The sequence below is a fragment of the Coffea arabica genome, chromosome 2c, assembly GCF_036785885.1.
Source record: "Coffea arabica cultivar ET-39 chromosome 2c, Coffea Arabica ET-39 HiFi, whole genome shotgun sequence".
NCBI lineage: Eukaryota > Viridiplantae > Streptophyta > Magnoliopsida > Gentianales > Rubiaceae > Coffea > Coffea arabica.
Genome location: NC_092312.1, coordinates 43,199,523 through 43,213,001, shown reverse-complemented (window position 1 = coordinate 43,213,001; position 13,479 = coordinate 43,199,523). Strand labels below are relative to the sequence as shown.

Below are 13,479 nucleotides of genomic sequence, written 5' to 3'. Positions count from 1 at the left end.
TTTAATCACACTCTGTTTAAGTGTGATCTTACCTCGGTGGAATTCGACGGCCCTCAATACACTTGGACAAACGGGAGGGTGTGGCAGCGCTTAGATCGGGCGTTGGTTAACAGGGAGTGGGCTGAACAGTTTGCAGTTTCCCGAGTGGTACATTTGGCGCGGGGGCGGTCTGACCATGCTCCCCTACTAATCCAATGTGGGTCAGGAAGGAAAGGGACATCATCATTCAGGTTCCTCAATGTGTGGCCTCGACATAATTCCTTTCTTGGGATTGTTCAGGAAGCATGGGGAAGGGGAGGCCCTTCGCATACGATGTCAGGGTTCTATAGAAAGTTGTTAGGGGTGCGGGACAAGCTGAGGGTATGGAATAAGGAAGTTTTTGGACATATTGGAAACCGGGTGGCGGACTTAGAAAAGGAAATGCGGACCGCGGAATTGCAGTATGACACGGAGAGGACAGTGGCGTCAAAGATTGCTTATCATGAGGCGCGGGCGACGTATATGCATCAATTGGCCGTTGAGTGTGGCTTTTGGCGTCAAAAATCGAGGATCAAATGGATTCAGGAGGGGGACGCGAATACGACTTTCTTCCATGCGGTGGTTCGGCAACGGAGGGCCTCAAATTACATCTCTAGGATTCGGGGTCCGACAGGGCAATGGCTTACTCAGGTTGAGGACATCAAGAGTTCGGCAGTATCTTTCTTCGAGTCTTTGTTCAGTTCAGATAGGGGTACTGATCGGCATCCCGTGCTGCCTTTTGACCTCCCACAGGTGACTTTAGGGGATAATGAGAAGCTACTGGCACTGCCAACATTAATTGAAGTGCGCGATGTGGTATTCTCGATATGTCCAGATAGTGCTGCTGGGCCAGACGGCTTTGGATCAGGTTTCTATCAGGCATGTTGGGAGATAATTAAGGAGGACTTGGTGGCTGCAGTACAGGATTATTTTAAAGGGGGATGGCTACCAAAAGGGGTGACAAGTACGTCAATCGTGTTAATACCGAAACTTCAGGGGGCTTCTCAGTGGCAGGACTTTCGGCCCATCAGCCTATGTAACGTTAGCTCCAAGATTATTTCTAAGCTAGTGTCCAATAGGTTGAATCAGCTCCTTCCCCGCCTGATCTCTCCTTGGCAGTCGGGCTTTGTGCCGGGGCGCCAAATAATGGATAATATCCTTGTGACGCAGGAGCATGCAAAGGATTTGGACCGTCGGTTGGAGGCTCCGAACCTCATGTTAAAACTGGATATGGAAAAAGCATATGACAGAGTTGAGTGGTCCTTTCTCCTATTCATGCTTAGATCGTTTGGCTTCCAGGAGCCAGTGGTGGATTTACTATTTCGTTTGGTCGCAAATAACTGGTTTTCTGTGCTTGTAAATGGGGAGCCGGCTGGATTTTTCAAATCGACGAGGGGGGTCAGACAGGGGGATCCAATCTCCCCGGGGCTCTTTGTATTAGTTACAGAGTATTTTGGCAAGGGCCTCTACTCCTTGTTTCGGCAAGGTCGACACAGGTTTTTTCAGGCAGGAGGAATGCGGGTACCATATCTGGCGTTCGCTGATGATGTCATTATTTTCACCAGGCTTTCACGGGAGACTTTACAAGCGATTAGTGCCTTCTTCAAGCAGTACCAGCAATACTCTGGACAGAAGATCAATGTGTCGAAGAGTGGTTTTGTGTGCTCGTCTGGGGTGTCGGCGGCACAAGTGGAGTTGGTGACTCGTATACTGGGGTTCCAGCGGCAATTTTTCCCGCTGGTCTATCTTGGTGTCCCCATTTCCCGGGGTCGGAGTTCCATTGTTGATTTCGATGGGATTATCGCAAAGGTGAGGGCGCGGGTCTACCACTGGAGTGCGAGGTTGTTATCTATGGGGGGGAAATTAATTCTTACAAAGCACGTCTTGAGTTCGATGCCTCTATACCTTTTACAAGTGCTTAAGCCCCCCAAGGCAGTCTTAGTGGCCTTGGGTCGAATTTTCAACTCCTTCTTATGGGATAAATCCCACGACGCTAAACGTACGCACTGGGCGTCCTGGGAGAGGTTGTGCTTTCCCACAGAGGAGGGTGGATTGGGGGTCAGGTTGTTGGAAGATATGGTCAAAGCTTTCTCTTATAAGCTGTGGTGGAGATTACGCCAAAGGGATTCCATATGGTCGGACTTCATGTATTCTAAGTACATTGGGGACCGACATCCGTTGCAGGCGGAGGTGGCTCGCCCGTCGGGGACATGGAAACGGCTAATCGGCATACGCGAGTTGGTGGAGGTACAGATCACATGGAGTCTGGGACCAGGAATGGTAGATTTCTGGTTGGACACTTGGTGTGAGCTGGGCCCCTTATATGCATTGGTTCCAACAGATGGAGACAGGCCGCACTTTTTGGTGGCTGAGTTTTTGGGGCGGGAAGGATGGAATAGGGACCGACTACTTCGCTGGCTCCCGGGTAATTTGGTGGATGTCATAGTGGAGACTCCATTCGACTTGGATGGGCATGATCAAATCCTGTGGGCGAAGTCGGCGACCGGGTTTTTTTCTTTAAACTCGGCTTGGGAGCTGTGCCGGCAACGTCGGGGCGGTTTAACTTTGGCTGGGATGATTTGGAATAAAGGTACACCATTGAAAATATCATTTTTTGCTTGGCGGCTGATGAACAATTTTGTGGCCTTGGATTCGGTGATGCGTAGAAGAGGGCTGCCCGTGGTGTCCAGGTGCTCCTGCTGCCTGGAGGAGGCAGAAACCTTGCCACATCTCTTCTCAATGGACCGGTGGCAAGAGAGGTTTGGGGGCATTTTGCAGGTATGTTTGGCATTATTCACTTGCCGTCGGATGATATTCAGCTCTTATGGAGGGAATGGGCCACATCGCTGATACGCATCCCCACTCATCATATTCGGTGTGTACTCCCGCTGGTGGTAACATGGTTTATATGGCAGGGAAGGAATAAGGCAAGGTTTGAAGGATAGGCTTTTTCGGCTCGGAAGGTCATTGTTGAGGTGAGCAATTTCTTGCATGACTTGGGAAGAGCAAAAAAGTTGGACAAGGCACAGTTCAACGGCGACCGGGACTGTGTATGGGCACGCTTCGTGTCCGACGGAACTCGTAAAAGACGTCCAGTGCTGGTGACTTGGGAGAAGCCACCGCCCCTGCGGTACAAATTAAACACGGATGCTAGTGTGGTCAACGGGAGGGCAAGTGGAGGAGGAGTGCTCCGGGATTCTTTTGGTAGGGTTATCCTGGCCTTTTACAAGGAGTTTGGGGAAAAAGGAGTTCTGCAGGCAGAGGCTCTAGCAGTATTAGAGGGGCTCCTTATATGTGCGGCAAAGGGGTTACGAGGGATTCTAGTGGAGGTGGACTCGGCAGTACTCGTATCGTTAGTCAACTCTTCGGCTCAGGGAGGCTGGTTGTTATGTAATGTGCTGCGGCGGATTCGGCGCCTTTTGGATCAAGTGGCTATGTCGTTTACTCACATATTCCGAGAAGCAAATGGGGTGGCAGATAGGCTAGCTGCTCTACAAGGGGGTATCAATCAAGTTTTTGATTCGCATCTGCAGCTTCCTAGGGAGGTGCGAGGTTGTATTGCTATGGATGCTGCCCAAATCCCGTCTTTTAGACTAGTGGCTCAGTAGGGGGAATAATCCTTCAATTATCTTGTATTTGGTTTGTTCACATCTTGAATAAATGAATATTTAAAAAAAAAAAAGTTTAGCAACTTGATTTTGTGGTGGAATCATGGATGATTATCATGTTTTAGTAGTTTTCCCCTTTTTATTTCATGAACTAGGGTTTGGGGAAATTCTGCCCAATTTGTTGTATGATGCTTATATGTTGCAATTGAAGTGTTATAAGGTGTTGTGGTAGGGATTAGACCAAGAAATTAAGGAAAGTTGCACTAGAAACTCAAAATTCCAGAATCTGGAAAATTTCCCCAACTTTCTGTCCGAATTTATATCTGTATGTTAGAGGTCGATTTGGCCTTAGGTCAAAGAATAAAAGTTGTATAGAATGGCATTTTATATGTGCCTAAAAATTTTTAGCTCAATCGGAGCAACGTAGGACGTGAAAAGTCCAAAATACCCTTACTATTTTAAGTATTTCCTAAGCAGTCCGTGTGATCAGTTAAGTCCAGTTTATCCCGTTTTTTGACTAGGATCCATTCTGATTTAGTGTTTCACCAAAACATGAAAGTTGTACCAGTCTGAATTAGCTTTCAAATGCCTCTAAGAACACCTGATTCGGAGTTGTGTACTCTGAGTTATGTCCATTACAGTGTTCTGCGTTTAAACAGCCGACGAATTGATTTCTGGTTTAGTAATTCGAGAATTTGACCAAGTTACATTAGAAACTGGACTATGTGACCTTCATGAACATTGTAGCCCTGAGTCTTAGCTTCTAAATGGCATAGGTTGCGTCTTAATCGGATAAGCGTAGCCTCGGATAAGTTATTTCCGTTTTCATACGTCAAATCTGTCTTTTGCTAAATTGAATTTATGCACTTGTTATTACTGTATTTCTTATTCTTATGATATTGTGAGCCTATGGAATGGCTCTTGACTTGAATTGCTTATGTGTGATGTTGGGTTGTGGTTGAGGAAAAATAATGAAGCCAAAATGGCTGAAAAATTAGTTAAACACAAAGGGCGTGCTGCCCAAATTTTCGCCCGAGGGCTAGGTTTCTATTTGAACTTGTATACTTTTGTTAGGCCAATACCATGACCGGTTTTCCATTTTAAAACATGATTTTTCATCCTTGGGTTCAAACAACCCTCTTCTTACTTGAAAGTCATCTTTACACGTTTTACTCTTAATTAGTCGGGTTTCTTTGTTTCCCTTAAATGTTTTGCTCGATAAACTATAATAATGTTCTCTTGTTCAACCTTAGGTTTCATTGGTGATTAAGGGTAATATCCGGAAGGATATTTTGCACGATATTTTGCATTTCTAGGTGAGTGTTCCTTATTTGATTCTATGGCTTGTTGTTATCATTTGCTAATGTGTTAAGTGCTTTTAATGATTTCCAAAACGAGCTTTCTAGGCGAGTGTGTACTTTATCGCACTCGACCTAAATAACTGTGCAATTTTCAAGGATTTAATGATTGAAATGTTACTTGAGCATGAATGTAAGCCTTTTGGGCTGAACTGGCCATTGCCCCTTGTTACCGGTCGTCTCGAGCCAGAAGCGGACTCGGTCGGGCGATTAGGGACTTGGGTAAACGTTTGGTATACTCGAGTATTACCCTGTTGGTTGGTGGAGACTGGCCAACGGCCAGGACGGGGGTGAATGAATGAATGAATGAACGAACGAATGAACGAGGGTTTATTGATAAACGAAAAATGCATTTTCAAATGATTGGAGGAATAAGGGGAAATGTCAGGAGAACGAATGAACGAAATAACGAATTGCTCCTTGTGAGCCGTATCCTTTTAATGAATGTGTTACTATCGCTTTCCATTGTAAATGTTTCTTGAGTTATTGATACTCCATGTTTAATGTATTGGATTGATTATCTGATTATGTGTTCGGAACCTCACTGGGCTTTTAGCTCATTCCTTTAGTTTTGTTTTCCTTACAGGGGAAGGCGAGCGAGGACGTGAGCTTGAGATAGACTAGCCAATCTAGTTTTGTTTCTTTTTTTTTTCTTTTGTAGTGGTTCTCGCCTAGTGCTTGGCACGGGCTGGACGTATGAAGGATTGAGAACCCTTGTATATTTGATGTTTATATTCTCTTTTGGGTTGGCAATGTATATAAGTTCCGCTTTAAGTTTGGATCAATGCCCTATTTATTCTTGTGATTTATTTCAATTTTTAATTGAGGATTGTAGCGAACGACTGAGTCCCAGCGAGAGCTGGGCAGGCGGCCCGCCGAACCCTCTGGTACGCCTTAGGGGGAGGTGGGGTCGTTACAAGCATGGTTGGTGAGTGATCTCCAAACTATTTGCAAAGTTACTTTTCGACTTAATTCTTGCATTGGTTACTCGATTGCATATCATTTGTGTTTGTGTATGTGCTATGACATGATTTGGCTCCATTCAGTTCTTGAAAATCTTGTGCTTAGAACCAACATCTCCACCCTTGTTTACCTGGAGCCATGATGGCTCCCTTTTGCTATTTGACTGTTCATTGATCTATTTGAGCGTTGGAATTCTAAGTACAATGACTTCACTGGTTCACGAGAGCAAAATACGTACATTTGATCACTGATTCATAACATCATTTACATGCAATGTTGTGAAGCTTATTTGATTTCTGATTTTACTGGTTACTCGCTGAGATTCTAGCTCACTCCAAAATATTTTTCCCCTCCACAGGGCTCGAGGCAAAGGAAGCGAGTGTAATGAGTTATTAGTATGACTGGATGAATTGTCTCCTGTACCGTTTGAATTCAATTCACTTGATGAATATTCAATGTAATATTTGGGACTGATATTGTAGTTGTAATTGGTGAGATTTGAATGTCTATAAGTATACGCTAAGCGTGGGAAATGTTATTTCGCTTATTATTGAGGTTGTACTCTATGTTCTTGGATGTGAGTGATGTAATTTATTTGAAAACTGTAGTGAGTGAGTGAGTCCCGGCAAAAGCTGGGCAGGCGGTCCGGCGAATCCTTTGGTTCGCCTTAGGGGAAGGTGGGGCTGTCACAGTATGAGATGACCAAATCTAGTTTATTCAGTATACTTGGACTCATTTAAGCTTTTAATTTTAATTATAAGTTACGGAAGGTAACGGTGGTATTGAACCGTCTCGGAGACGCCTTCCGGTGATCCGTTATTGAGAAATGCCTAGGAAAAATTCATTGGAGATATAATCCAACTGGCTGAACTAGGACCCTATGTGATTACTAGAGGACTTACTCGTACCCAAATAACAGAGTGTTACAGGGTTCAACGACTGGAGATGGCTATCCGAAGAAACAGGGGTAGTTCGAGAGGATATTCCAAAACTGAGGGTAATTGTGGATGCCTAGATTACTAGAATTCCTGAAGTGGAGACAGAGATACTTGAGGAGTAAGGAAAAGACAAAGGCTCCTAGTGGGCAGCTTCAAGAAGCTAAGAATCGGCTTGCTAGGGTAGTACACGAAATTAGAGACCGGACGGATAAGACGATGGCTGGGTGTATTACCTTGGTTGAACAAGTGAAGAATGACAAGATACTCAATAAGGGACATGAGATTAAAACTCCTAGTGGAGGAAATATAAATGATCCTACTGAAGTAACAGAGACTTCTGGCTCCACCAATCACTAAGGTCACTCTACTTTAACGGCTTTGTCAAAGATAGACGGGGTGGTGCTCGTTTAAAGGCCATTGCATTTTGTATTTTATTTTACTATGTTTCCTATCTTTTTGAAACAATTAAACGTTACTCATGAGATACTTGACTTTATTGCTTTATGATTTCAAATCTATGATTGGGTTGTGCACATTTATGATTATTTCGGTGTCTTCCCTTTTATTCTTGTATTTGGTTGGCATGATCAAAATGTCACTTTTCAAACTTCATTGATGTGCATTCATTTTATGTTATGCCTTTATAAATGTTAAATTTATGAGTGGCCAAAGAAGTGGAAAAAGACCGAGCGTGAGGGGTTAAGTAACCCCAAGCTCAAGGGATGGTTAGAGAACGACTACTAGACCGAACCAAAATCCTAGAAACGAAAGAAAACAATCACGTAGCTACTGCTATTGACTGTACGATTGATGTCCTAGCATGGTTGGTTGAGCACCAAAGCTTTAGACCAATAAGCCAACCTAAGAATCAAGAGAGGTGTGAAAGTGGAATGATTCTCGAAGTTCGCCTATCTAAGTTTCATGGAAGATCTATTCTCAAAATAGTAGAATTGATTTGAGGGAATAAAATAAGGTGCTAGTGAAAGCAAGAGGTTGGGGTATCTTCTCAAGCAACTTTGTAATTGAGTATGGAGAGTGAATTAGGGTGTGGAACTTTTAAGGAATAAGATCTCCGTATTTTGTTATGTTTAGAAGCAATGATAGTAATCTTGTAGAGACTCGAGAGCCCGTCCATGTTAAGCCGAGAACAGGTAAGATTTATAAGTTGAAGTAACCTATAAGTCAAATAATGAAAGAGTGGCATGGCCAGAGATTCCATTGTGGATAGCTACTTATTTTGATCCTTTGATTTACCTGGAAGGCTAGCATTTGATTTAAACCAACTGATAAGATGACAACTTTGGAAGAAATGCATAAGGAAATGGATATTCTTCGAAATGAGGTAGAATTTCAGAGGAAATTGGCTGACTATTGGGAAGGACGGTGCAAACAAGAATATACAGAGAAAACTGAGTTGCTAAACCAGAACGAGAACTGGAGAAGAAATACAAAGGAAAACCTCAAACTGGTCAAGCCGTCACTTCTCGCGCAAATGGTGGATACTGCGGAAAGATTAACCACGCTGAGACTGAGTGTTGGAGAAAACAAGGAAAATGTTTCATAAGTTTTCAAATTGTCTTAGAGTTTCTAAGAAAAGAGGAAAAACTCGGCAGTCTGTTGGATCTACTGCAAAGCAGTCGAGGGCCAGAAGAGGTGATTAATGCTAATGGCTATGAGAGAGACTCAAGTAATGGAAGTAATACGAGCGGGAATGGATTTGACTCTGTCCGAGAAATAGAGGTTATAGTTTACCTAGTCTAGACTGACACTTTAGAAGTGGCAATCTTTTGTAAAAAGGGAAAAATACTTTTGTTGTTTTGTATTTTGGTAACTCGGCACGTTCAGTTATGACCTTGTGGTTTCTCTTCTTCTTTTGAAATGATTTGATAGACCTATTCCAACTTGAAGTAACTATTATGATCTTTTATAACATATGGCAATTTATTTGCTTTTAAATGATTTCATGGCTTACAGGTATATTTAAACTTTACCCCACACCTTTAGTTTGGTGATAAGACATGGACAGTAGTAGACATGGTCGAGATTATAATTGAAAGCATAGGCAACCCCGAGATCTCAGAGATGACCAGGGATCGGTGAAAAAAAAATCGAGAACTTAGGGTTGAAGTTGGGACCCGATATTTGATTGCCAAATTGATATATTAAGGTTGTGAGGTTTGGGTTAGTGAAAGGAAATATTTGATAGATTGAATGAGTCTAACAATTAAGGGACAGGGTATAGTATCTGGGATGGAAGTTTGAGGCTATACATAGACTACTGAGACTTGAACAATATGACTATTAAGAACAATTGCCCTTTCGCCTCGTATAGATAAGAGTGTGATCAATTGCAAGGGCCGTGGAATTATTCAAGTTGGGTTTACAACAGAAGCTATTGCTAGTTGAGAATCCTGGAAACTAACGTATTCAAGATCACTTTTAATTTAAAACATGGCACTTCGAATTCACAGCTATGCCTTTTGGGTTGACTAATGCGCTAGCAGTAATTATGGACTTAATGCATCGATATTTTAAACCGTATTTGGATCAATTTATGGTGGCATTTATTGATGGTATATCAGTATGCTCTAAGGTTAGAGAAAATCATGAAAGACACCTGATGATAGTTTTACAAACCCCGAGGGGGCACCAATTTTTGTTAAATTCAATAAGTGTGAGTTTGAATGAAAGAAATAGGACTTGACGAGAATTTGACCTATGATAAAGGACCGGTAAAGATTTTAGATTGAAAAGTGAAGATCTTATTTGTATGGAATAACTTTTGAGTATTTCATGGATCACAAGAGTCTTAAGTACCTGTTTTCCCCAAAAGGAGTTGAACTTGAGATAACGAAGGTGGGTGGAGTTGGAGGACTATGATTGTACGATCAATTACCACCCATAGACTGATGGACAGTCCGAGAGGACAATTCAGGCCCTTAAGGACATGTATCTTGGATTTTTGGAGAAAGTTGGAATAAGTACTTAACACTGGTAGAATTTACTTAGCTAAGGTTCTATGTAACATCCCGAATATTAGGAGGTTGTTTGTGAAGAAAATATTAAAGTGTATTTCTTTGGGGTTTGATTTAAAACCTTATTTTGTTTTAAAAGACTAGAAACCCTAATTTTAATTTCTGAAGTTGTAAAACCCTCACGGTTTCTTAAAAATGCTCTTTTATTTGGAAATTATTATTTATTAAAGCTCTACTATCTAATTATTCCATAATAAGTGCAAATGAATCTAGAAAGTAGGGTTTTACTCTTTGTTTTCAAGATTTGAGCAAATTAGGGTTTTAGCGATTTTTCCGCCGGATGAATTTTCGGTACTGGCCAAGGATCAATTTGATGATTAAAAGTGACCTTTAAGTGAGAAATAATATGTGAATAGGAGCAATTATATAAGGTTAGTGAATGGGAAGTAAAAACCCTAGTAAGGGTGTTTTTAAGAAAAACGGCGCGAACCGGCGGGTCCCGCGCACTACCGATTGAACGCACCGTTTGACCACCATTTTTCTTACCAAACAAGCTTATTGACTTTTGTACAAAATATCTTCCTAATTTGCAGCTGGTTTGACCGAAATTATAAGGCTAGAAATGTAAGGGAAGAAAGAGAAAAATTTGTGGACAAGATTAGTCCAAGTGTTGGCCAAAAATTGTGGACACAATTAGCCTTAATCTTCTTACTTCCTTATAAGACAAGTTAAGCTCCATTTCCTTCATTTTTCTGCTCCATAACCGAAATAAGAGAGAGAGGGAAAGACCAAGAGAAAAACTTCTTCATTTCTTCTTGATTCAAGCTACAAAGTGAGAAATCCAAAGAACTAAACCGATTAATCTTGTCCTTGAGTGGTTAGTTAGTGTTTGGTGGTGAAAGTTTGGAAAGAGAAGGCTTGGGCTGCTCTTTGTAACCTCTATTCAAGGTAAGAGAGCTTATCTCTCTAAGTGTTGCTTTCAATTTTGTTAAATTAAGTTTAGTAGTTTGATTATAGTGGTGGAATCATGGATGATTAGCATGTTTTAGAGGTTTTTCCCCAATTTATTTGATGAACTAGGGCTTATGGAAATTCTGCCCAAATTGTTGTAAGATGCTTATATGTTGCAATTGAGGTTTCATAAGGTGTTGTGGGAGTGATTAGACCAAGAAATTAAGGAAAGTTCCACTAAAAACTAAAGATTTCAGATTTCTGGAAATTCTTGCTTACATTCTGTCCGAATTTTTATCTGTGTGTTAGAGGCCGAATTGGCCTTAGGTCAAAGAAGAAAAGTTGTAGATAATGACATTTTATAGGTTCCTACAAAATTTAAGCTCAATCGGAGCAATGTAGGATGTGAAAAGTCCAAAATACCCTTACTGTTTTAAATATTTCCCAGCAGTCCGTTTCATCAGTTAAGTCCAGTTTATCACGTTTTTGACTAGGAGCCGTACTGATTTAGCTCTGAGCCAAAACATGAAAGTTGTAGTGTTCTGAAGTAGCTTTAAAATGCCTCAAAGAACACCTGAATTGGACTTTTGTACACTGAGTTATGACCATTACAGTGTTCTGCGGTTAAACAGCCGACGAATTGGTTTCTGGTTTAGTAATTCGAGAATTTGACTGAGTTACATTAGGAACTGGACTAAGTGACCTTCATGAATGTTGTAGCTCTGTGTATTAGCTTCGAAACGGCATAGGTTTCGTTTTAAACCGATAAGCGTAGCCTCGGATATGTTATTTCCGCATTTGTACGTCAAATCTGTTTTGAACTAAATTGAATTTCTGCACTTGTACTTAATATGATTCTTGTTATTATGATATTGTGAGCCTATGGAACGGCTCTTGACATGAATTGTTGATTTATATAATGTTGGGTTGTGTTTGAGAAAAATAATGAAGCCTAAAAGGCTGGAAAATTAGGTAAACACAAAGGGCATGCTGCCCAAATTTACACTCGAGGACTAGAAAACTATATTAGCGACTTGAGTGAAGGTTAAGTACTTATTACTTGAACTAGCGAGAACCTTGGCCACTATGTTTCTTGAGTGTTATACGTTAGGACTTGGCCGAACTTGTACCCTTGAGAAATGAAATAATGATTGCTCGAAGTACGTTTTCCTTGTACTTTCAACTCGCATGACAATTTCAAGTATAAATATTACAAAGTTTTATCATTGAAAAAGTGAGCAAGTATTTCACGAGTACTCTCCAAGTGAATTTCTATTTATTGATTCTTATTGAACAAAACGTCTAAGTTTCGAATCTTAGTCATGTTTCAAAGTTTTCAAACTGAGTTTTATCGCAGATTTGGACTCCGAACCCGGAGTATAACCTGAAAGTGACCAGTAAAGGCACTATATCTTTTGGTGAGTGTTTTCAAATACCGAATTGAACTTGATACCTGAACTTGATACGTGACCAATATGATTACATGTTATATACGTGAATTGTTAGGGCAAGAGTGTACTTTATCGCACTTGCCCTTACGTGATATACTTGTTTATTGTTGCAATTGACTTGACATACTTGTTTATGATGCGCGCACTTCCTGGAATTCCAGAAACCCTGTGGCGAGTTACTCTAGTCGAGCCGGCAAGGGGCTTGGTCGATTGGGTAACGAACCCTGGGTCTCTTGTATTGTCGAGTGGAGTGATATCTCCTCGACTAATCGGTATACTCGAGTATTACCACCCGTGTTTCTTGAGGATTTTGGGCCCAGTTGGGGGTTTGAACGGTGGACGGAGAGTCGTGTAAGTGGTGTTCTACTGGATTGGTTACTTACTTGAAAGTTGACGGAGTGTCAGCTACTACGTGATCAAGCTTCTGGTAATGCAATGGGAATTTGGCTCCTGAGAGCCATCCGTATCCTTATACTTTGGAGTGATTATTGTTTATTGGATTATTGTTTCTTTTGAAAAACTTCTACACTCGCTCATTTTGAGATTGCTACTTGACGTGTTATTGCTCACATTTATGAACTCTTCATGCTCGTTACTTTGCTATATCGAAAACTTGTACTTATAAATAATGGTCAATTTGCTATTTGGAACCTCACTGGGCTTTTAGCTCATTCCACTCCATTTGTTTTCCTTTCAGGGGTACGAGCGAGGTGTGAGATATGTAAAGTCTAGCATAGACTAGTTGTTTTGACTTTTGACTTGTACTCGCGCTGTTACTCGAATAGAATGTTTTGTATTTGGATTGTATACGCCCTGAACCAGTTTGAGTATATTGAGGCTTTGTACCTCGATTTCTATCAATGTAAATTATAAGCTTGAATTGCGATGTTATTTATGGTCTATGGATGTCTGCACGTGATACGAGTGAATGAGTCCTGGCGAGAGCTGGGCAGGCGGTCCGCCGAACCCTCTGGTACGCCTTAGGGGGAGGTGGGGTCGTCACATTCTAAGTGACCACGGTATGACACATTCCTTTTGGAAACCCTAGATTCATGAGTAAGATAGATATGAGACCGATTAAGTTATCTTATGACTCGGAAGTTAAAATGCTTATTGGGGAAAAATCAAGGTTTGATTGCTAGTTGGATGAATAGAAATTTCGAAGTATGGGTTGGAAAATGTAAGTTAGTGATTGATCTGATAGGCTTAACCATTAA

General features: G+C 41.4%; 1 long non-coding RNA gene across 1 annotated transcript; it reads left to right on the top strand.

Moving 5' to 3' along the window:
• Positions 1–10,458: 10,458 nt before the first annotated feature.
• LOC140035951 (uncharacterized) lies at positions 10,459–13,142 on the top strand. The gene is made up of 3 exons (XR_011839846.1): positions 10,459–10,808; positions 12,169–12,229; positions 12,960–13,142. It is a non-coding gene; the product is annotated as an uncharacterized lncRNA (long non-coding RNA).
• The last annotated feature ends 337 nt before the right edge of the window (positions 13,143–13,479 follow it).